This window comes from Pongo abelii, chromosome 2, assembly GCF_028885655.2.
Source record: "Pongo abelii isolate AG06213 chromosome 2, NHGRI_mPonAbe1-v2.0_pri, whole genome shotgun sequence".
NCBI classification, from domain to species: domain Eukaryota; kingdom Metazoa; phylum Chordata; class Mammalia; order Primates; family Hominidae; genus Pongo; species Pongo abelii.
This window is the reverse complement of record NC_085928.1, coordinates 72934339-72959572: the sequence shown is the minus strand read 5'-3', so window position 1 is coordinate 72959572 and position 25234 is coordinate 72934339. Positions and strand designations below refer to the sequence as shown.

At 38.1% G+C, this 25234-nt stretch overlaps 1 long non-coding RNA gene across 5 annotated transcripts in view; it reads left to right on the top strand.

The window, feature by feature from the left end:
• LOC129058539 (uncharacterized) overlaps nt 1–13807 on the top strand; it is a 188183-nt gene extending 174376 nt beyond the window's left edge. For 3 of the 5 annotated variants that reach the window (XR_010139166.1, XR_010139167.1, XR_010139165.1), the window contains one exon: nt 12943–13807. This is a non-coding gene — a long non-coding RNA (uncharacterized LOC129058539). The remainder of the gene's footprint in view (nt 1–12942) is intronic. The other 2 variants (XR_010139168.1, XR_010139170.1) reach the window with 2 other exon arrangements.
• Nucleotides 13808–25234: the final 11427 nt, after the last annotated feature.

The following is a 25234-nucleotide window of genomic DNA, read 5'->3' as shown; positions in this document are numbered from 1 at the left end:
CCCCTTCACCTTCTGTCATGAGTGGAAGCAGCCTGAAGCCCTTACCAGAAGCAGATGCTGGCACCATAATTCTTGTACAACCTGCAGAATCATGAGCCAAATAAACCTCTTTTCTTTATAAATTACCCACCCTCAGATATTCCCTTTATGGCAACACAAATGTACTAAGATATCACCCAAAACCGCCAGGTCACCAGCCATCAAACCAAGCACAGTAAGGCAATAAAAGCACCCCAGGAGAGCACTTTAAAAATTCATTGTTGGCCCTCCTAGATGAAGGCAGGCATGTCCTGGGACTTTGGATCTAAGGGTGTGCTAAAGAAAGTGTTTGCTAAATCCAGGACAGTACACATGTACCTAAACAAGTAGTCAGCCTATGCACTATATGAGCCACATTTGAGACAGCAGCATGTATAAATGGAGTCACCTTATGCATTCCCAGTAATCAGCTGTCATCCTCCAGGTGCCATCAGGATTTCACACCAGCCATACAGCCCTGTATGTCTGTTGTGTGGGCTCTGTGCTGGATGCACAATCTCCACCCTCTCCAGTTTCTGAATAGTTACTATTATCTCTCTGTGCCTTCCTGGGAGATGATAGTGTTTGATACATACTACCTGTCTTGGGCAGAATAATACCACCAGCTCCCATCTAGCCTCCTTTTGGAGCATGACTCTTAGTATCCTTACCTAGAGATGGAATTAACCTTTAGTTGTTTCAAGGGAAGCTCCTAGGAGAGTATCTATCCTCACAATGTTCTCAGGGGTTGGGGAGATACAGAACCACCAAGGGGTTGGTGTAAGTGCCTAATTTGTAACAGTAGATGTGCTCATCTCACAGGGATGCATGTATCTCTGTATCCATCTATATACATTAGGAGCAGTGCATTCAGCTCCTGTATCTGCCAGAACTGAAATTCTTTGTTTTAAGGGGACCAGTGAATCACTATTTCTACATGGGGTCTTTGGTCCCCCTAAATGGCTCTATGTTGAGAAGAACTTTGGCTGTCCTGTCACGGTAGGGGCTGTGGTGCTCACTACCCTTTTACCTTGGATTCTTCTTCCAGAGGTAGTGCTGAGGGTTTAGGATTAATCTTAGGCACACTGCTGCTTGGGCTTTAGGACTTTTCAAAGTCTAAGGAAAACTGCATTGAGTTGTTTGTCTATTTTCTCTCTCTCCATACCTGTCTTCAGAAGGTCTTGCCATATTTTACTCCTTGATATCCATTTTGCTGTATCTCTTTTTCCTTTCCTTGTTTCCTTAAGTTCCCCCCATTATTACAGCACTCCTCACTTTAGCTGCACTGCCATAGTTTCGAATTCCCTTATTTCAACCAGAGCCCCTGCTAAGGGACTTAAGATGGGACGAAGTGTTTGCTACCACCCAGGCAGAGAGGGCTTTAGGAACATATTGCACATACTGGCCATGAATGTGGCATTATTATGCCCCTGGAAAGCAGGGGCATAGATGGCCACCTGCATTGCCAACTCGTGAAACAAAGCCTGTATCTCTTCACTTGTCTTCCAAGGTGCTGGATCCCCAGGTGTATACCTCTTGGATGGCCAGGCTTCCCTGCAGGTTAGGGTGTATCAGTCTATCCCAGGAATAGCACAGGAGCCATGTTGGCATTGCCCAATAGAAGGATGTGCTGTAACATTGATAATCTTTACAGCTTCATTTCCAGACAGAACCACCGCATTGGTGCCACTATCCCATAATCTTCCCAGCCAAGTGGCTAAGAACTCCTTCGGGTTCTGCCAAAAGTGGCTAGCCAGATCAATTAACTCTATAGGAGTATATTCGCTCAGGGGATATGTTTGATTGGCAAGTAGTGGAGGGCCTCAGGCTCCCGCCTGGTGGGCTTACTTTAATTTACTTTGTGTGATGGAGTGAGTCCTCAGACATTCCCCTCCATTATCTGAATCTGTCAGACTCACTTTCACTGTCTAAGGGTTCCCATTTTTTGGCATCCCAATTGGGGGACTGGATAATGTCAGGGCTTTAGGTATTTTCTTGCCACATCATTTAGCATAGCAGCATGCCAGTGTGTTCAGCCTCCCCTTCTTCCACTTTATCCACCCTGTTGGTAACTGACAGAGTGGAGCATACATCTCTTTCCAGTTGTAATTTCTCCTCTAACTTGCCCACCTTGCTTTCTGCTGCCAGCGGAGCCTCTGTTGCTAGGTGGATGACCACAACAGAGGTCAGCCTTTCCCGGTTGCTAGGAACATGGCCTCCTTGTTGGCTGTTTGCAATTTTGAACCCTCCATAAGGCTAATCAAGCCAGCTGGAATTTTTGGAGCATCTTGGTATTCCCCAGGAGGCCTGCAAGCGTGGAGCAAGCCGGCCACAGAAGCCTCACATAGAACCTTGCACCATTACAGGACGTCCCCGGTCAGTTCCTGTTTGCCCCAGCCCATTTCTTTGGGGTCCTGTTGACTATGACAGTTGTTTCATCCTGCCTAACTGCTTTTGGGACTCACCCCAAAAGCAGCAGCCGGGGAATTTCCACAAGAGAGTGCCCCAAACTGCACTGAGATGGGGCTAGTTGGGATTCCAAGAAAGAAACACTAAATGCCAAAGTGATCAGTTCAAAACATTTACTAGGGGAACTTAGAATGCTGCAGTGGTCCTCATGATGAACAGCAGGAGAAAAGGGGTGTTCTACCTAGGATGTGTGCAGCCAGGGCTTGGGGTATGGACTTTATGTGAAAGTTTAAGGTATTTGGCCCAGGGCTGAGACCACTTTCTTTCAGTGTTTTGAGCAACAACATAGATATCTTTATCAGTGCCTGGGAATGTTCAAGGCCCTGGTTTTCCCCCTGGGAAAAAATCTGAAGCTGGCTGGTCACAGAGCAGTAAAGGCACTTCATGATTTTTGGCAAGGACCCAGAATAAAGGTGGGAGGAACTGGAGACCCTGCAGACTTCTTTATGTATTCCAGATAATACGAGTGCTTTACCAGATACATGGATTGCAAATATTTTCTCCCAGTCTATAGCTTGTCTTTTCATCCCCTTAATAGGGTCTTTGGAAGAGCAAACATTTTAAATTTTGATTAAATTCAATTTATTGATTTTTTTTTCTTTTGTGAAATATGCTTTTGTTGTTGAGCCTAAGAACGCTTAACAGAAATGTAGGTCCTAAAGATTTTCCCTTATGTTTTCCTTTAAATGTGGAAAAGCGTTACAGTTTTAAGGTTTACATTTAGATCACCTGTCCATTTTGAATTAACTTTTCTATCAGGTGTGAGTTTTAGTTTGAATTCATTTTTTTATCTGTAGATAAGTACTTGCTCCAGTAACAATTGTTGAAAAGATTATTTTTCCTCCACAGAATAGATTTTGGACCTTTGTGAAAAATCAATTGGCTATACTTTCGTGGGTCTATTTCTGGGTTTTATTTTTATAATTCCGTTAATTTCTGTACCTACATTTATAGGTACACACATATTTGAAATTATGTCTTCATTTGTATTAAGCTTTTTATTCATAGTGTGGTTACCCTCTTAATTTCTGGTAATTTATTTTAACCTAATGTCTATTATGTTTTATATTAATATAGATGTTATAGATGTTTCAGCTTTTTAAAATTAATATTTGCTCAATAAATCTTTCAATTCTCCTTCTTTTGAACTTCCTGTGTCTTAATATTTTGATTTGCCTCTTATAAACAGCATGTGGCTGGAATTTTATTAATTTACTTTGACAATTTATTTTATTTTATGAGACAGGCTCTCACTCTGTTGCCTAGGCTGGGGTGCAGTGACACAATCTCCACTCCCTGCAACCTCTGCCTCCCGGGCTCAGGTGATCCTACCACTTCAGCCTTCCCAGTAGCTGGGACTACAGATGTACACCACCAGGTCTGGCTAAATTTTGCATTTTTTGTGGAGACAGCGTTTTGCCATGTTGCCTACGCTGGTCTCAAACTCTTGACATCAACTGATCCTCCCGCTTCAGCCTCCCAAAGTTCTGGGATTACAGGTGTGAGCCACCCTGCCCAGCCAATTTATGTTTTTTATCTAAAGCATTTAATCCATTAAAAAAAAAACTACTTGTATTTTGGGATGTGCTTCCATCATCTTATTTTGTGTTTTTTTATTTGTCTTACCTTTCCTGTTGCTCATTCTTTTCTTGCCTTCTTTTATATTTTGTTTTCTCATTCAGTTTTTCTCTATACTGTTTTAGAAGTTAATTTTATTTTTATTCTGTTATTGTCACTCTAGTATCTTAACATGCACACTCAATTATTAAACATAAAACCAATCAACACCTTTACCCTTCCTTGCAACAGAAAGACCTTAGAACACTGTAAGTACAATTTATACAATGTTATTTTCTATTTGTGATTTCTTAATCTTATAGGATATTGTTGTATATGATCGATGTTTATACTTCCCATCATATTTTCAACATTTATTGCTCATTATTTTTCCTTATATTTTTCACCTTTCATCTGGAATCATTTTCCTCCTGTCTATAGTACACTTTTCTGAAGTCCCTTGAATACAAATCTGTTGGTGGCAAACTCTTGGTTTTTATTCATTTCAATAGGTCTTGATTTTACCTATGTTTCAAAAAGATATTTTTTGATTAGTATACAATTCTAAATTCTAAGTAGAGTTAATTACTCTAAGCACATTGAAGACATTATTACAGTCCTAATGGCTTCTGCTGTTTCTTTTGAGATGCCAGCTGCTGGTTCAGTTTCATTCATTTGAAAATAGTACACCTTTCCTGTCTAACTGATTTTAGGATCTTCTCTTTGTCTTTGTGTTCTGCCTAGTCAGTATCATGTATACAGGTGTGGATTCTGCTTTTACTATTATTTTGTTTCTTTCCTTTTTATTGGCATTGTGAAATGAATAAATTGCCTTTCCTCGATTCCAAAAAGTTTTTTCTGTAATCTCTTCGAATATTATCTTCTTATTTTTTCTTTCCTCCTTTTGGAATTCTGATTAAATGTAATTTATATATTTCAATTCCATTTTGTCCTATTTTTATCATATTTTCTATTGGTATGAGCTAGTTCTGGTTCTTCTTTGCAAAAAATGCTTAATCCTTTTGTCATTGTTTGTTCTGAGTCATATTTTCAATTTCTTATTTCATTCATCATAGTCACCATTTTATAAATCATGCTGCTATAAAGACACATGCACACGTATGTTTATTGCCGCATTATTCACAATAGCAAAGACTTGGAACCAACCCAAATGTCCAACAATGATAGACTGGATTAAGAAAATGTGGCACATATACACCATGGAATACTATGCAGCCATAAAAAATGATGAGTTCACATCCTTTGTAGGGACATGGATGAAACTGGAAATCATCATTCTCAGTAAACTATCGCAAGAACAAAAAACCAAACACCGCATATTCTCACTCATAGGTGGGAATTGAACAATGAGAACACATGGACACAGGAAGGGGAACATCACACTTCGGGGACTGTTGTGGGGTGGGGGGAGGGGGGAGGGATAGCATTGGGAGATATACCTAATGCTAGATGACGAGTTGGTGGGTGCAGCGCACCAGCATGGCACATGTATACATATGTAACTTACCTGCACATTGCGCACATGTACCATAAAACCTAAAGTATAATAATAATAATAATAAAAGAAAAAAATAAAATAAAATAAAATAAAGGGTAAAAAAAAAAATATATATATATATAATCTGTATTTTATAATTCTAATACACAATATCATTATCAATCTATTTCTGCTTGTTCTTCCTCTGGTGCTTTATTTCCTGTGTATTTCATGATTTATATTATTTTAGTTAACTTTGTGGAAATTTTTGAGGCCTCAATTGAAAATGAATTCTCCCAGAAAGAATTTGCATTTGTTTTATCCAGGAACCTGGGTGGTACTATGAAAACTAATCAAAATTTTAGACTTGAGGTTTTTAGGATCAACTAGGGGATATAAATTGGACTTCAAACCCACAGGGTCTGATTTGAAGACATAGACTTTCAGAATGGATTTCTTATACTTCTGTACTTCGTACTACATTTTAAGATGGGTGGGTTTTTTGCAACCTCCTGCAGAGCTAGGCTTATTTATCATTACCCTAAAACTCATTTTAGCTTAATGCAGGGAGTTCCTAGAAAAATCCTTTTCCTCTGGCTAAATGGATGAGAATTGTTCTATCCTATGCAGCCTGAGAGGTAGTGACAATTAAAGTTGAAGTTCACCAGGATCAGCAAATACTCCAAAGTTAAAAGCCAGCTTCAGTCTTTTTTAATTTACTTTTTGGTCTTTTGAGTATTCCTTACTTTGTTTCAGCTTATTTGTACCTTTAAAAAGTTTTATTTAAAGCCAGATGTGGTGGCACATGCCTGCAGTCCCAGCTGAAGCTGAGGCAGGAGGATCACTTGAGCCCAGGAGGTAGACGCTACAGTGAGCTATGTTTATGCCACTGCACTCTAGCCTGGGCAATGGAGTGTGGAAAAAAAATAGTAATAATAATAACACAAAAAACCACAAAACAACCAAACAAACAACACACATTTTTTTTAAGATTTTTTTTCTTTCTCTTTTTTTTAGTGACAACTTTTTTATTTTATTTTATTTTTTAAGTTCAGGAGTACATGTGCAGGTTTGTTGCGTAGGTAGACTTGTAACATGGGGGTCTGTTGTACAGATTATCTCATCACCCAGGTATTAAGCCTAGTACCCATTAGTTATTTTTCCTGATCCTCTCCCTCCTCCCAACCTCCACCTTCTGAAAGGCTCCAGTGTGTGTTGTCCCCATCTATGTGTCCATGTGTTCCCATCATTTAGCTCTCACTTGTAAGTGAGGACATGCAGTTTGGCTTTCTGTTCCTGTGTTAGTCTGCTAAGGATAATAGCTTCCAGCTCCATCCATGTCCCTGCAAAAATCTTGTTCTTTTTTATGGTTGTGGTGTTCCATGGTGTATAGGTACCACATTTTCTTTATCCAGTAAGACTTTTTTTTTTTCACATAATACACAAAAACTGGAAACAACTCAAATATCCGCAGAAGAATGAATAAATATATCATATTGTATTCGTACTATATAATATGATATAGCAATAATTTAGAAAGAACTAAGTACACACAACAGCCAATTACACACAACAAGATAGATGAATCTCTCATTTTGTTGAGTGAAAAAAAACTAGAAGCTAAAAAGAGCATATCGCGTAATTCCACTCAGATGATGTCTAAGAGTAGACAAAAACAATCATTGTTAATAGCAGCTATATTACTGGTTATCCTGAGTTGGGGGAATGTTGGTTATTGACTGAGGGGGACATGAAGGAAATGTATGGGGCTCTAGCAATAGTCTAGGTCTTGATCTGGGTGGTGGTTACATAGGTATACAAGCTTACCTAGCTGTACACTCAGGATTAGTGCACTTTACACACTTCAATGTGTGTATCTTGTACCTCAATAAGGTAAAAAAAAATATGTAATGCTCCAGTTTTAGTTGGTTTGGCCAAAGTACCTCATCTGCCTTGCTACTGCATATAGAAATCCAAGTGCTCTACAAATATAAAGCATTTATATTCATTACCTATATTTCCAGTGTGAAGTAGAAGATTGGACAGTTATTTAAAGAAGTCAATGAGAATATAAAACTACCACCTCTCCTTTTTTAGCAATAGGGTTTTTAAAATCATAACTTAAACCCCACACTTCATTTTGCTTTTGTAGTCAGTATCTGAATGAGCAGAAACATTTCCTAGAGAAAATGTATTAAAACAAAGTATTAAGTAATATAATTGCAGATATAATTTCTAAAGGTATAGTAAAACTATGATTTTTGTAACAAAAGTCTTGAAAATGAATGTACTTTTATTCTTTAATAAATGTTGCCAGGAAGACCACAGGCAGTTAGAACTGAAGGAATGTGATTAATTTTTCTAGTGTCTCCTATTTCTAGAAACCTATATAATTTCTACTGCTGCACACTCAGGGCATTTTTTCATGTCTAAATGCAATTTATCTATAAACTTTTTGTGTACAGCCATTTATTAATAGAGAAGATTTATTTTATTGGCAAAAGGAAATAAGTAGCTAAATGGGTATATTTATGTATTTAATAGCCATTGTTTACGCATTTGCTAACAGCATCATTAATTGTTTTTGCAAGTGAGACTCACGAAGTGGGTAACAAATTGTAGATGAGACAAGATGCTTATCCTCGGCATACTGAAGCTTGAAACCAACATTTATTAGCAGGATTATCCATATGTCCTTATACATCTTTGTCTTCCTCAGCATGTTCAGCAAAGTGCCTAGCACATAACAGGCTCTCACAATGTTTGTCAAATAAATAAACAATAATGATAACACAACCCTCCTTTTAAATCATCTTATTAAAAAAATCATGTTCCTATTATTTTATAGCTCTCAAATAAGTTTTACAGTAATGGAATAGGAAAAGAAGAATATTATAACCAATATTTTCATGGATCAAAAATAACCATGTACTGCTACCATTTTTTCTAAAGCGAAAAACGCCTCAGGGGGTATGAAAGAATACTTTTTGTCAATGGAAACTAATTGTTAACCACTTGATGCCTGAGCATCAAAAATTGCAAGCAACAAATGTTTACTAAGTACAGTATTTGCAAGACATTCTGCCAGATGCCAGGATCCTAAAACACATGGATCATTACCTCAGTTTACTTGGAAGCTGGGGCCCTTGAAACTAAGTCATCTCAACCAACTTTTGGTGTGAATCTCTAAGGGCAACATCAGACAAAATGTTAACAATTAAATGACAATGACATTCCCCAAGGAGTTCTATAATAGTGTTAGTAGAAGAAGTTATGATTTTTGTATTTAGTTTGCTTGTATTTGGTTATTTCCCAAATTACTACAAGCAAAGAGGGCTATTCATTGTGTTTTGCTATATAATTTCTTCCTATTCCTTTGATTCATCAGAAGCCAGACTAATGAAGTACTTGCTGGGTGAAATTTAGAAGCACTGGTTTTGCTATAGCAGAGAGACCCACCTTATTCATTCAGACCGCACTGAATGATCTTTCATAAAGAATAATTTCCAAACACCTTAATTTTAATCATCTAATAATCAAGGGTGGCAGCATGGTTAACCTTGCATGATGATTGTTCTAATGGAACAAGATTATAATCCATGTCAAGTGCCTTGCACTTTACCTGAAATATAAAAAGTTGCTCAATAAATATTAACTATCATTATTATCTTCTTCATTATCATTTATATTATTAAGTAGCAGCTAAGAGTGTAGAGTTTGGAGTTAGACCTGAGATCTTGTCCTGGATCTCTCCCTCAAGAGGCATACAACCTTGAAAAATTCTTCATATCTCTTATCTTCAGTTTTCCCACTTTAAAATTTGGAATAAAAATAGCCCTAATATATTCAATTGTTGTGATAATCAATTGAGATGATGCATACCAACCAAGCCTTTAGCGTGGAGCCTGATACACTGTACATGCCCAATCTATGAAATTAATAATGACAATGAGAGCAGATTATTCATCTCTATTATATGGTTCATCTCTGAATTCACAGGGCAAGGCCTGGAGTAGATTCCCCCACTCCAATACACTGATGGTTGAATTAAACTAAATTGAGGAACAGACATGGAGGAGAGGTACAATGTGAGATAGCCTTATGTGGCATGGGAGCAGACCCATTTAGATCAAAGAACAAGATAAAAGGAGAGTGATAGTCTGACTTGATTAAAATAACTTGTACAGGATTATTTACTACTCCAAGAAAGCCTTGGAAAGTCCTTTACCGAGAACTTCAGCAAATCACGTAGGCTTGCAAAACATTAGTGATAGAATAATTTATTTCCAATAACTCATTGGAAAAACACACCTAAGAGTCAAGACATCTATAAAGCTGTTTCAGATTCAAGATTAACTTGGCTTGAGTTACCTGGATATTTGACCCAGTATCTCATTTAAAATCCATGTATTCTTAATGACAACCCTGTGAACTGAGCATAAACGTACTTAGCTGCCCAAATGAAGACACTGAGAACTCTGTCAAAAGACAGCAAGAAAAAAAAAAATAGCAAAGAACAGTGACCTTAATTTGTGCCTTGGTTGTTTTCCTTCCAGTCCTGAGATTTTCATTATCCTAGCAAAAGGCTGTTTACATAACTTAATAGTTGTCTTTTCACTTACATTCTTAGCTTGGAAGTATTTTCCAACAACAAATGCATCGGGGTCTTTGTCTTGATGGCAAATGACTCCTTTTATGGCCGTTGTCACGTCCTGCCCCTTATTCCTCCAAATCTTTTTTCTTACAGTCCACTTACATTTTTGATAGCAAACAGCCCTGTAGACAACTTCAAGTGGTGATGCATATCATATATACCGTGCCTTCTACTTAAACATGCATTAATAAACTATATGATACTGAGAAATGGGGGGAGAGCTTTGCTGTCAGAGGGCTGAATTCTTACCCTTGTCAATATCTTACCCTGAATTAGAGGTTTTTTTCCCCTTACTGCTGTCACTTATAGTTTCTCACATCACAAAGGCAAACCTGGGAAAACACACACACACTAAGATTTCTCACTGTCTTGTGGTAGCTGATCTTATTGAGCAAATGAAATCACTTGGAAAATGAGTGGAGAGGGGCACCAGTCATAATGTAACTCCTGAATTCATTGTTCATCCTAGGCATTTTGTTGTTGGAGAAAAATAAGTTACTCAAATTAAATAAGTAAAACAATTTTTTTCTTTTTATTACTTGACTGCTGAATGTTTTACAGCTTTGTAATTTGGAAAGAGTGGTTCAACTCCTTTTATGCCTTACTTTATCATGCTATATAATTACATCTGCTAAAGCCCAGCATTAAATTCTGCTTTTTGTGCATGCATACCGTTCATCATCATAAATGACATTTCTTTTGGATGGTGCTGGTTGCTTAGCACTTTTGTTGTGTATTTTCTTCCATCAGTACCAATCCCAGCAATCAGTTTTACAAGGCATCTTTTTATTGAAATTTGCCTTACTTCCATAAAGAAAAGTTCATTGCAAATGGTACATTATGAAGTCTGTACATGGGGGTTTCAAACCAACTGTTCATTTCTTTTTCTTTCTCTTTTCCTTCCTCCTTTCTTACCTCCTTTCTTCCCTTCCTCCTTCCCCCCCTTCCCTCCTTTCCCTCCTTTCTTGTCTGATAAGTGTTGACATGTTTCATATACATTGAATTTGAATGAGTGGCCCACATTTTGAAACTGGGACAACTCCGCTGAAGCTGAGTAGAGGCAGCTCTTTAGAGGGGCAGATGGAGCACGCATCCTCATTTTTCCATAGTTTTCATCTTTTCCTCCAGGCTCCCTAACACCTTGCTTGATTAAATTCACACTCCCTGCCAGAACCAAGAGGACATTTAGGGTTGTAATCCCCACTCATGGTGAAGTGAGAGTTGCCATTCCTTTATTTTTTTTTTCCAAGTTAAAAAACCTTCATATGTGTATGTTGGATATCCTCAAGAGGTTAAACCCATGCCAGGGTCCATTACTTCCTTAACACCCTGTAGTGTCAACCTTGTGTTGAAACCATTGTACTCTACGCTGTGTCTGAGAGAGTGAATTACCCAGAACTTTTGGAAGACAATATATTGTTTCAGAGAGACAATTCTATAGTGTTTTGGTCGTGTGGCACAGATATGCAACTCCTAGGGACTTAAAGCAACATTTCAAAACTAAAAATAGATAAGCAGGAAAATATTCGTTGAAATATTATCTATAACAGCTAGGATTTAAAACAACCAGGAAGGTTCTTAAATGTTAATTAGAAAGACTGTGTTGAAACCTGTAAAACATGTTAGGTGAAAAGAACAAATGCAAAAATAGCACACACATTATTACAACTAAGCCTCTACAGATATATCAAAATATAGAGTAGCCATGTTAACCATCAGACAAACATCAATTTGTGTTTTTAAAACAAATTGCCCTTAATTTTATTGATTAGTTTACTTAGTAACACATCCTGGGTGAATGCATTTCATCAAACAGGAAACATGCCTCCTAGAGGAATTTCCATCCTAGAAAGTTTGGCCTAAGTACCATTTAGGATTTTGCTGAGAAATTCAGACCTCAGGCACTTTAATTCACTCAGAACTAGAGACCTCTTTTCTAGTGCCTATTCTCTATTCTCTCCCCAGACTTATAAAGTCCTGTGTGCAAATGAAATCTTGCAATGATTATCAGTTTCACAGATTCTTCTCCCTGAACTTGTTTTATCTTGTCACCCTTTTGAATGGGGAGATGCCATTGCCTTTCATCAAGAAAACATGTCAGGACATCTAAATGTAACAAATACTCCCCCAAAGAATTGGAACTTCAGCAATGGGAAGAAGCAGAAGCTCTGTGAATCTTACTCAACAGATCCCAACAGGCAGATTGCTGAGTGTGAGCTCTTTCATCCAGTAAGCCTTGGTGCCCCTGAGGATATTGTGTGGATTGCCATTTTTGAATTATGAATGATAAAATCTTTTTTTCCTTAAGGCTGCAACACAAGAAAAGGAAGAAACTTAAGGAGAGTTAGATCTCAGATGGAAGAGGGTGGAATCTTTGTTTATAAATAAAAACAGCAAGCGTCTTTTATTTATTTATTTTTTTGGTAGAGCTATGTTATTTGATAAATCAGGGATTGAAATTATTATCAGAAGGGGGGTGTTTGTCCTACACAGAGAAGAACTTGGAGTTGAAATCATGCTAATGAAGCAATACAATGTAATCAGTGAGTAGGTATTTTGTCTTAGATATCTAAGAAAACTTGTCCACAAAAACAGATAAACAAGAGTTGTTTTTCTTGGTTCCCTAGTAGAAACCTAAATCTATTTTTAAATCTACCCAAAATCCACTCCCCCTGATTCTCGTGATGATGTTCTCATTTTCTTTTGGGAAACTGTCTGTCAACCATGATCTATTTTGGTATTTCAGATGGTTGCTGTGTGGTAGAAGCTTGGCTCATCAGAAAGTTCCAGCCTCCAACCACAGTTGAAATGGCCCACATCCATTGGAACAAAGAAAAGGTCAAGAATTTGTTAGAATTTTGAGAAAAGTGGGGGTTTCTTTCCACTGGGATTGTGGAATTTAGTAGGAATACCATGGTTTGGGAAAAGTGTACTTGAGATAGAAAAACTCCATAGAAGAAAGAGAAGCCCAGAGATGGGAAAAGAGCCCCAAGTCCCAGCCAGGCCTAAAACCAACCAACTGTGCACATTTGTTTCATTTTGGCTTAATTCAGTTGGAGTTTTTATTAAAAAAAAAAAACCTGATTAATGTGGGATTTTATACATTACCAAACTGAAAGGAAGCTCAGAAACTGACTTTGTGCATCCATTTTTCTGTTCTGAAATGTTTAATTATACTCAACAAAGAGGGAAATACTATTTTCAAAGTAGAAATCTTAACTGATAATACACATTTTTTTTCTGGTATGGTTTTACTTATCAAGTATGGAGTTACTTGAAGACCATTTGTGAGTAATCTTCAAGACCCTTTAGATGTATCTCAAAGTTCCTTAATATAGTCTCAAAAAGATGTCATATAAGACTGTCTTTTAAAACAGTCTATGTGTCTATTTTACATCTACTTATTACTGAGGATGGTTTTAATTTTCTCAGACTAAATTACACTGATGGGGTAAAATGATTATTCATATAAATATTAGGAAGCAAGTGGGAAGCAGCCTACCTTTTAAAACTAAAATCTGCACATATAATCCTTATTTTGATAGTGAAAATGACATTAGTCAGTGTGAAAAGGAAAAGGACAATAAAAAATAAAGGCCTGCAAATTGTATTTGCCAGTCTATAAATTTAGCACGTTTCTGGGGGGAAAAAAGGGAAAAGTTTTATGATTTATTTTTCTCTAGGTATCTAGAAGTCATAAGAGATGGGCTAAGTCTACTGAGATAAAACAAAGTGGAGGTCTGAGAGAGTTATTTAATTAGTCCAAAAGAAAGTTATTATAGAGAAAGGGCATTCATTTTTAGAGGGAATTATACTAGCCATGCAAGTTGATTAAATTATTTGGATAATGTAGTTAAGCTTGCCAGAAAAGCTCATGATTCATAAATTTTCCAACACAGAACCTGATGTAGTATAGGCTTAAAAATTCGTGACTATAGTCATTGTCATTGTTGTATTGCTGACATATCGATCAGGTGAGAAAAAAAGCTAAGAGCTATATCTCTTTAGGTAACTCTCCCCATGTCTATATCTATATCTAATATATATTAAAATAAATATACAGCAATTATATATATATATATATATATATATATATATATATATATATTTAGCTTTCCAGGTAAATGTTATGTGGTCACAATTCACAGGTTAGTGCAGATGGCAGTGAAAACTGGGGCACTGGGCAATTGGTAGTAGAGGGTACAGGGTTTAAATAGAGATGAAAAGTTTGGACCAACAACCATGAAATGCTTTCTTCTTGGGAATATATGTGTCAGCTTTATCTCTTTGTGATTTACACAAACTCTCTGCCCAGAGATCTTTTTCCTGCATGCAGGGTCTGTTACTCAGGGCTGACCAGTCTCTAAGGAAAATGATCATTTATCATTCTTAGATTTTTTTTTAAATACTTCAAACTCCAGTAAATCAATGGCATATTCCTTCATCCCCTTTAAAGGCCCATTGGTGTGCTCTCTCCCTGAGGCTTATATATTGGATCTATTGTCAAATTATATTTTTCTCATCTGTGAAACAGCCAGTCTCCATTTAAGGGGTTAGCAGTAAGGACTGCAAGTGTTTCCCATTCTTGAGGATATTATCATTTGGCTTTAAGGATACCATATTTTCTGCTGTTCTTTTTTCCCCATACCTCACTGATTGTTTTCTCTTTGTCTCATTTTCTGGTTCTGTGCTCAACTTTTAACACTGGAGTGCTCTGGGGTTCAATCTTTTAACTTACTGTTCTTTTTCAAAGTGAGCTGATTTTGTCCCATGGCTATAAAGTCATCTATGGGTAGACGCACAAACTATATCTCTGGTCTTGACTGTTCTCCAACTCAGGACTCAACCACCCACATGACATTACCACTTGCCTGTGTAACACGTATCTGAACAAATACAGTATAGAACTATTGATTCCCCTGCCCCAGCTCCTGAATCTATGTCCTCCCTAGACTTCCCCACTTTGGAAAATGGCACCAACAGTACTCAGGCCAAACCACCAAGGATTTTTTAGTATTTTAGTTCACCTTTTTGCACCTTTGTCATCCACCATGAAGTTCAGTTGATTAAATTTCCAAAATATATTCCCAATTCCCGAGCTTTCTTTCATGTATACTACTGTCACCCTAACTGAAGTCATTATTTCTTGACTTGGTTGATGAATTTACCACCGAATTGGTCTTTCTTTTCTGCTTCTTGCCCTTGCTACAATGCTCTCAGCAGCCAACAGCTTCTTAAAATGTGCATAAAATTTATGAACATACTACTTAAAACCCTCCACTGACTTTCTATCACTACCAACTCCTTTACACTTCCAACGAATCACATGTAATCTGGCTCAGCCTTCCCTCCAAACTCCCATATTTGCTTCTCCTTCTCCATTAGCCTCATCTTTTTTCTCTGCCTCAGTGATAATACCTTTACTCCTATGTGAGCCTTTGAACCTTTATTTTTCACTGCTGGAACAATTACACAATTCTTCCCATTGCTGAGTTCTCACAATTCAGGTTCCAAACAACTGGGGAGCTTTCTCTGTGCCTCCATCTAAAATAGGGATATTTAGTAATGCCCAATCGCATTACCCTATTTTACTTTATTCATTTTATTTAACATCAGTTGAACCACAAAAAATTACTTTTTTAAGAAATAATTGGGCCAGGTGCGGTGGCTCATGCCTGTTATCCCAGCACTTTCGGAGGCTGAGGCAGGCAGATTACTGGGTCAGAAGATCGAGACCATCCTGGCTAACACGGTGAAACCCCGTCTCTACTAAAAATACAAAAAATTAGCCGGGCATGGTAGCATGCAACTGTAAACCCAGCCACTCAGGAGGCTGAGGCAGGAGAATCATTTGAACCTGGGAGGTGGAGGTTGCAGTGACCGGTTTGCACCACTGCGCTCCAGCCTGAGAGACAGAGGAAAACTCCATCTAAAAAAATAAAAATTATTGATTTCTTATGATTCAGCCTAGTACATCTGAAATGTTTTTATTTGTTAAGAGCAGAGACCTGGTTTGTCATATATTATATGTTCCCCAATGCCAAGAACAATGCCAACAGAAGAAGTTTAAAAAGCATATTCCCCAAGTTGAATGAATGAATGAATGGAGACTATGCGCTAATTGTAGGAGGATTTGGCATAGTTAGAGAAGTTAGGAGAGCTTTCCTGTGAAAGGGAAAATTGAATAATGGCTTGACTTTGTAGGTGTAATGTGGTTTTCTTTCTAAGAGTAAGTGGTGGGGAGCAGAAAGTTGAGGATGGAGTTAGTATTTCTGGAAAGAGCAATGGTCTATGCAAAGATCCAGAAGCAGAAGGAATCTTGTTGCACTGAAAGAACAAACAGAATGCTCACAATGCAGGAGCTAACAGAACAAGAGGATTGGTGGTATAGGAGGTGATCTGTTTCCAAATTATTTCTCAGGGAAATACTTTTCCTTAAACAAAACTTTTTTTTTTTTTTTTTTTTTCTCTGTCACCCAGGCTGGAGTGCAGTGGCATGACCATGGCTCACTCTAGCCTCCCTCCCAGCTCAGCCTCCCGAATAGCTGAGAACGCAGGCATGTGGTACCAAACCCAGCTAATCTCTTTATTTTTTTGGAGAGATGGGGTTCTCACTATACTGCCTACACTGGTCTCAAACTCCTGGATTCAAGCAATCCGCCTGCCTTAGCCTCTCAGAGTGCTGGGATTATAGGTGTGAGCTACTGTGGGGAGTCTTAAACAAAACTATGTGGAATTCTAATGCATTTTCAAGACCCACCCATGCCCTCTGGACATTTGGTTCCTTCAGGGTCCTAAGAAATAAGTATAGTTGACCAATTAAAAATGTCCAGTTTGAGAAAGCATAATTTCCTACTAGGGTAGACCAACTTTCTGGGATTTGTTTATTGGGCCGTACTCCTTTGGAAGGGAGGAGCCCACCTCATGTACAGTGCCAACCCCAGCCCTGGTGCACCAGGAATTTGTTATAAAATGCTCTCATAGTGTGCTGGGATGGCAGCTGTCACCTGGGTATTGAACACATGGGCTTTTATGCCAGGGTTTCTATGTAAGACCAGGACTCACCTGCCATAATATTAAAACAGATTGAAACCCATTGGTCTGGTCTATCCCTGTGGCTCATGCATATCTTATCTCTTAGAATTCCAGCTTTCTAAAAAAGAAAAAAAAAAAAAAGAGTCCCAGAGGATGATGAACTTGAAATTGAATCCTCACTCTATTATTACCACTGTGACCATGAATAAATAATCTCATTTCTCTGAGTTGTGAGAATTAAATGGAATTATATACACACAGTCTTGGTGCCTTGCTTAGTACATAGTGATGTGATAATTAAGGTTATTGTTGTTGTTGTTATTAATATGAACTCTTCACAATAATGTCTCCTAAACTGGACAAGCCTTAATTCCGTGGTCACTCTACAACAGTGGTTCTCAAATAGGGGTGATCTTGCTCCCCCGAGAGACACTTGGCAAGGCCTGGAGAGATTTTTGTTGAGACTTTGATTGTGGGGTGTGCTATTGGCATTTAGCAGATAGAGATCAGAAATGCTGCTAGCATATACAGTGCACAGGACACCTCCAAACCCCAACACAGAAATATCTTGCCCCAAATGTCAATAGTGCTGAAGTTGAGAAACATTACCCTACAAAATCAGTCTCTGTAACTTTCCCAAGGGAGCATACGGCTTGAATATTTGTCTTTCTTTCCTACTTTTGCTTACCTCTCTCGGCTCCCACTGACTCCAGCAGTTGCACTTTGCCTGGAACACAGTAGGCAGTCAATAATATTCTGATTAATTGAATGCAGCAACAGAAATGATTTGTCTCCTTCTGCCCTACCCCAGTTAACCTTTGCAAGGAATATTTGGTAAATAGGGAATGCATCTGTAATTAGAACTCAGAATTCAATGTCTCAAATTTGAATTAAATTAGCCTCCCAGGTGCTTTCTCTTAATTTACTAAGTATTTAGAAGCAGGAGTAAATTCTAATAAGTGCAAATCTCTTAGACAAAAATTTCACTTCTAGTGTATGTCATCAATTTAGCTACATGGTTAAATTGGTTTACTTTATTTGCTCTGCTCAGATCCCTGCAAAAAAGACATATTTGGAAATAATTTCTTCTTGAGAGACTGTTACAAAAGTGGCCTGTCATATTGTTGAAGGGGAGGATGCTGAGTTAAGGGAAATGACAAGTTCATATACTGTTCCTGAGGTTTAAGAAACTCACCTGAAGTCAACCAAGAAGCCTATTTCCAGGAGCCAGAGAGAAGCACTTATGTTCTAATGAGGCTATAACAAGCTGAGGTCTGTGTTTCTCACCCCTGGTTGCACATAAGAATCACCTAAGGAGATTTAAAACATACAGATGCCTGGGCCGCCTGCCCACACAATTTAAACAGAATCTCTAAGATAAGCCTGGATAGCAGAGCATTACAAAGTTCCCATGTCATTTGTACATCCTGCCAGGGTTGAGAAGTGCCAGCTTAGGTGAAGAATTAGATGAGCAGTCATAACAGTCGAGCTGTTCTGACAGGTAAATCAGGCAACATTGCTAGATTTCTATTTTGCAATGTTAGTAGGTACCTTGGTCACTGCTATGCTGAAAACCAACAAATCTTACACATCATTGTTAATAATACCACCTTGCATTTGTATTTTTATTGTCAATTTTCAGAGGCACATTTTTATTATATTTAATTCTCAAATCCACCCTCAAGAGTTATCAGAAAATATATTCTGGTTTTGTTTTGTTTTTAGGTGAACAAATGGGTTCAGAAAGCTCACTTGACCTACCCAGGTTCAACTTGGTGTGTCTACTTCTTCTTCCTTCTGATCATTTATTTAATAACATATATTGAGTGTCTGCCATGTTACAGAGACTTAACTGGTTTGGAAATAGCAGTGGCAGAATGTAGAATTCCAGGTAGCAGAAGTGGTGGTAGTGACAGGGATGTGGTATCATCAAACAACTGAAACAGTAGGCTTCCCATTAAAAGTTTTCTGTTGTAGGGTGCTGTGGCAAGGATGAGCTTACAGTTTTGAATTCATTGGAACTGGGGTTGCCTGCTCTATTATTCCCGGATCCCTGTCTTCAGCATTTCTACTGTTCTCTCCATTCTTTGAGGTCATTCTCTATTTTCAAAGCATGGTCCTCTTTGTTAGATTTTTTTCTTTCCTGACTGTGGAATTGGCTACCACTATACAGTTGCCTCTGCCACACACCTCAAAGTGTTGAGTGTTTCTCCAGTCATCATATGGGTCATGTAACGAAGTGCTAGACAATCATGGTACTTGTTTCCTCTGTTTTTAGTGATTGGTCTGAAATGTGGGTATGTGTTTCCAGTAGGGCCAATGATAGATCTATGAGATATCACTTGAGGATACCAGGAGACATTGTGGCTCTCTTCCTTGTAAATTGTGCGCTGTGAGATGCCTTCTATCTTTCCTGTTGAGAGAGCTGTCTGTGGCAACAGGTGCTAAGGCCAGCTCACAAAGAGAAGGGCTGAGAAGCAGAACCAAGAGAGACGGAGAGAGTGGGAGCTGGGGACATATTGTATTGTACTCTGGATACACCTGTGCCTCAAACTTCCCAATTACACAAGCCAATAAATTCCTCTTACTGCATCAAGGAGTATAGATTGTATGCGTTTTTTTTTTTTTTTAACAGAAAATGATCTGATTATAATACCACACATTCTAAAGCTTGGGACATTTGAAAATGCTTTTGACTAACCAGTTTCAACCAGGAGAGGGTTATTACAAGTCCCTGAACATTTTACAGACAATACTCCTCCAAATATAGTAGTCAGGCTTGGCCACACAGTATACCCCTCTGGGCATCACGGAGTGTGAGGCTTGCTCTAGTGTGGTGATTCTCAGCATGGAGTCCCCCGACTGGCAGCGTCAGCATCGCTGGGGAACTTATCAGAAATGCACATTCTTGGGCCCTTCCCCAGACCTATTGAATCAGAGACTCTGGGGCCGGACTCAGCAATCTGTTTTTTTTCTTTTCTTTTGTTTTTTTTTTTTTTATTTGGATTTCATTTATTTTCTCTTTTTCTGGTCTTGGTGCTCATCTAGGATATCACATTTAGTCCTCATGTCTCCTAGGCAGACTGTGACAGCTTCTCTGGCTTTCCTTGATTTTTATGACCTTGAGAGTTTTGGAGATTGTTTTTATTTTTAACGGAGGTATAATTTACATATAATGAAATGCAAAGACCTCAACTTATAGTTGTAAGAGTTTCAACCACAATCTATGTTTTAACTAGACCTCCAACATATCCTGATACACACTAAAGTTAGAGAACCACTATTTTAGGATTTTCAGAATTTTCTCCATTTTTTTTTTTTGAAGAGAGCCAATCAAGGAATATCTTAAATGCTGATTATGGAACATTAACACATAAAAATTTTTCATGTGATAATTTTCATTATCATATGAAAAGTTGTGTAAACAACTTTCCAGACCTAGACAACCTGGAAGTGTCTCAACCTATTTCTGTTAATAATATGACAATAAACAATAAGGCTAATGATAGCTAACCTTCATTGTGCACTTATATATCAGGAACCTTACCACTTTCTTTACATGTACAGGCATATCTCATTTAATTGTGCTTCACAGATGCATGTTTTACAAAACCACATGTTGAGCAAATCTATCAGTGCCACTTTTCCAACAGCGTGAGTTCACTTCTTATCTCTGTCACATTTTTGTAATACTCTCAATATGTCAAACTTTTTCATTATTAGTGTATCTGTTATGGTGATCTGTGAGATCTCTGATCTTTGATGTTACTATTGTAATTGTTTTGGGGTACCATAAACCATGCCCATGTAAGATGGTGAACCTGCTTCATAAATGTTCTATGTGTTCTGACTGCTTCACTAATTGGTAGTTCCCTATCTCTTTCCCTTTCCTCAGGCTTCTCTATTCCTTGAGGCACAACAGTATTGAAATAAGGCCAACTGTTAACCCTACAAAGGCCTCTTAGTGTTGAAGTGAAAGAAAGAGTTGTGCATCTCACTTTAAATCATAAACTACAAACGATTAAGTTTAGTAAGGAAGGTGTAAGCAGAGATAGGCTGAAAGCTAGGTTTCTGGTGCCAGTTCGCCAAGTTGTAAATGCAAAAGAAAAGTGCTTGAAGGAAATTAGCAGTGCTACTCCAGTGAACACACAAATGATAAGAAAGCAAAATAGCCTTTATTGCTGATATGGAGAAAATTGTAATGGTCTGGATACATCAAACCAGCCACAATATTCCCTTAAGCTGAAGCATAATCCAGAACAAGGCCCTAACTCTCTTCAATTCTATGAAGGCTGAGAGAGGTGAGGAAGCTGCAGAAAAAAAGTAGAAAGTTTGTAGAAGTTGGTTCATGAGGTTTAAGGAAAGAAGCCACCTCTATAACATAAAAGTGCAAGGTGAAGCAGCAATTTCTGATGCAGAAGCTGCAGCAAGTTATCCAGAAGATCTAAGTAAAATTATCGATGAGGCTAGCTACACCAAACAACACATTTTCAATGTTGACAAAGTTGCTCTATATTGAAAGATGCCTAGGAGAAATATCTAAGACTTTCATAGCTAGAGAGGAGAAGTCAATAACTGGCTTCAAAGCTTCAAAGGACAGGCAGACTCTCTTGTTAGCGAGTCTGGTGACTTTAAATTGAAGCCAGTGCCCATTGACCATTTCAGAAACCCCAGGGCCCTCAAGAAGTACGCTAAATTCACCCTGCCTATGCTCTATAAATGGAACAACAAATCCTGGATGACAGTACATCCAGCATGGTTTACTGAATGTTTAAGCCTTCTGTTGAGAACCACTCTTCAGAAAATATTTATTTCAAAATATTACTGGTTATTGACAATGCACCTAGTCACCCAAGATCTCTGTTAGAGATGTACAAGGAAATGAATGTTGCTTTTGTTTGTTAACACAACATCCATTCTATAACCCATAAATTAAGGAGTAATTTTGACTTTCAAGTCTTATTTAAGAAAACATTTTTGTAAGGCTGCCACACATAGTGATTCCTATGATGGATCTGAGCAAAGTAAATAAAAAAACTTCTGGAAAGGATTCACCATTCTAGATGTCATTAAAAACATCCATGATTCATAGGAGGAGGTCAAAATGTCTATATCAACAAGAGTTTGAAAGAAGTTAATTGAAAGTTCATGGATGACCTTGAGGAGTTGAAGATTTCAGTGGAGGAAGCAACTGAAGATATGGTAGAAATAGCAATTAGAACTAGAATTAGAATAGGGTCTGAAGATGTGACTGAATTGCTGCAACCTCATGGTAAAACTTGAGCAGATGAGGAGCTACTTCTTACAGACAAGCAAATAAAATGGTTTCTTGAGATGGAATCTACTTCTGGTGAAGATGGTGTGAATATTGTTGAAAAGGCAACAAATTATTTAGGATATTACATAAACTTAGTTGATAAAGTAGTGGCAGGTTTTGTGAAGATTGATTCTAACTTTGAAGGAAGTTGTGCTGTGGGTAAGATGCTATCAAACAGCACTGCATGCTACAGAGAAATCTCTTGTGAAAGAAAATGTCAGAGATGCAGCAAACTTCATTGTGGTCTTATTTTAAGAAATTGCCACAGCCACTCCAATCTTCAGCAGCCACCACCTTGATGAGTCAGCAGTCATCAACATCGAGGCAAAGCCTTTCACCAACAAAAGGATTATGACTTGATGAAGGCTCAGATGATCATGAACAATTTTTAGTAACTAAGTATTTTTAAATTAAGGGGATATATATATACATGGAGGATATATATAATATATTCTGTATATTATATAAATTATGTATAATATCCTCTATAATACAAATTATATGTAATATATAATACATATATCCTTATGTATATAATATATCCTCCATATATATATGTCTGTGTATGTGTGTGTATATATATATATATATATATGAAGGATGTATTATGTACATATTAGAGATAATGCTACTGTATGCTGTAGAGTAAATGCACCTGAGAGCAGTATAACCTTAGAATGATCCTGTATGATAGACACACCTGAGTGTATGCTCTGAGCAAGGGAATCCATGAGTGGCCAACCCGGAGATTCATTCCTCATTGACTATGAGGAACATCTGAGCCTCTGGCCTTTCCTGTGGAATACAGACTGTACAGAAAATCATGGCCCTGAGTTTGGGGATAAATGAAGGTTGCTGGGTGAAGGTCATTAAGGAGAGAGTGTTAAGTAAAAATGCTATATAAACTGCATGCTGTTAATAAGGGTTGCAGTTTTCCTTCCCAGCCCTCTGCCACTGGGACATGCAGATATGTTGTCTAGCCTACTGCCACTGGACTATAGGTAAGGCAGGTGTCTTGTCCAGCCTACTGCCACTGAAATGTTTCTGTATATAAGATTGTTTTCCTTTCTAGACTGCCACCACTATACTCTCTCCCTTGTATGTAGGCTCCTAATAAAAAATCTCACAACTTGTTTGTTGGCTCTGGGTCTATTCTTCAGTCCCTTAAACCTGGTGTCTTCCCTATTGAGGTTAATAGGGGTTCGGCACAACAAACTCTTAATAGACTACAGTATAGTGTAAACATAACTTTTATATGCACTGGGAAACAAACCAAAGAAACTTGTGTGACTTGCTTTATTGCAATATTCACTTGATTGCAGTGGTCTGGAACCAAATTTGCAGTATCTCAGAGGTATACCTGTATTACCTCCGTGTTGAAAGTTGGCAGTGTAAAATTTGTTTTGGTTTCAATGTCTCCGTGGAATGAGTTTTCAATACCTTGGTAACCAGTCCTGGAAATAGTGTCTCAACATCCTCATCTGAGAGTCTAGACCACCTGCAGTGCATCTCATGTATTTGTGGGATGCATTTTCAAGGGGCATTTATGGCCCCTTTTATTCTCTCAGAAAAGATAACATCCTTTGAAAGAACCAGTGGAAAAGGAGAAACTTTTGAGAAGAGGATAGGAATGGAAAATCCTTGCAAGTAATTCCATGATTTGCCTCTTATTGCTTAAGCACATCTAACCCAGGTGGAATGATGGTGCAATTTGCAAGCCATCTGTTTTTAATATGGTAACTTGAAGCTAATAAAAATAATATGATACTGTGGAGAAGGAGTCATATGTTATTTATTTGGTAGTGGTTGTCTTTTTGAGCACTTGAAAAAAAATATTAGAGCGGTTCTACTGTAGTAATTCCAAACACCGGTTCATAGCAGACAGCTGAGCACCTTAAGAATTCCCGGGGAGCTTGCTGAAAGTGGAATTTTCTGTGTTCAGCCCCTTGAGACCCTAAGTCAGTAGATCTGGAGTGGAGCCCAGGAATTCATATTATATAAAAACGCTTTTCAGTTAGGTTGGAATACTCTCTAAATCAAGCTCATTGGTTTGCATATTGTGTACTAATTGCTTAAGGGAAGCACATTAAGGGCTACCAGCAATCCATCAAGTGCCTGACACTTTCATCCCTTTATATTCTAAATTTTGGTGTAAGACTTCATTTTTAAAAAAAGGAAAGTGTTAACAATTTTTTAAAATTATTATTTTTGTTTATCCCTTTGTTTTCATTTAGAGGGGAATTGGGACTGAAGTCCGGGCCTTGTGACTTCCATGATAGTGTTTCTTCTGCCTGTACCACAGAGCCAAGGAGACCCCAGGACCCTGGAGGTCTGAGAGCTTTCTCAGAACTGTCTAACTTTTCAGCCATAAGGCAGGTTTAAGGAGATATGATAATGTGGCCAGCTCCTCGGTGGCTTCTAACCTGTGATATTCACCACTTAAAGCCTGACCCTTTCTGAAGCTGGTTCATTCATTCACAGAAATCTGTTGAAGGGCAGCTTTCCTGTGTTCACAGCTTTGGGTGACAGCTAGAGGGAAAATTGGTAAGGCTGTGATAGGCTTAGGGCTTAGAGAAGAGAAACATTAACTGTCCTGTCTTCCTCTTTTGGGGCATCCACTTGGATTTAGTTTTGTTTCTTGATGAGGAGCTGTACTAGGATACGGGTTTTAAGATTCCTGTTCTGA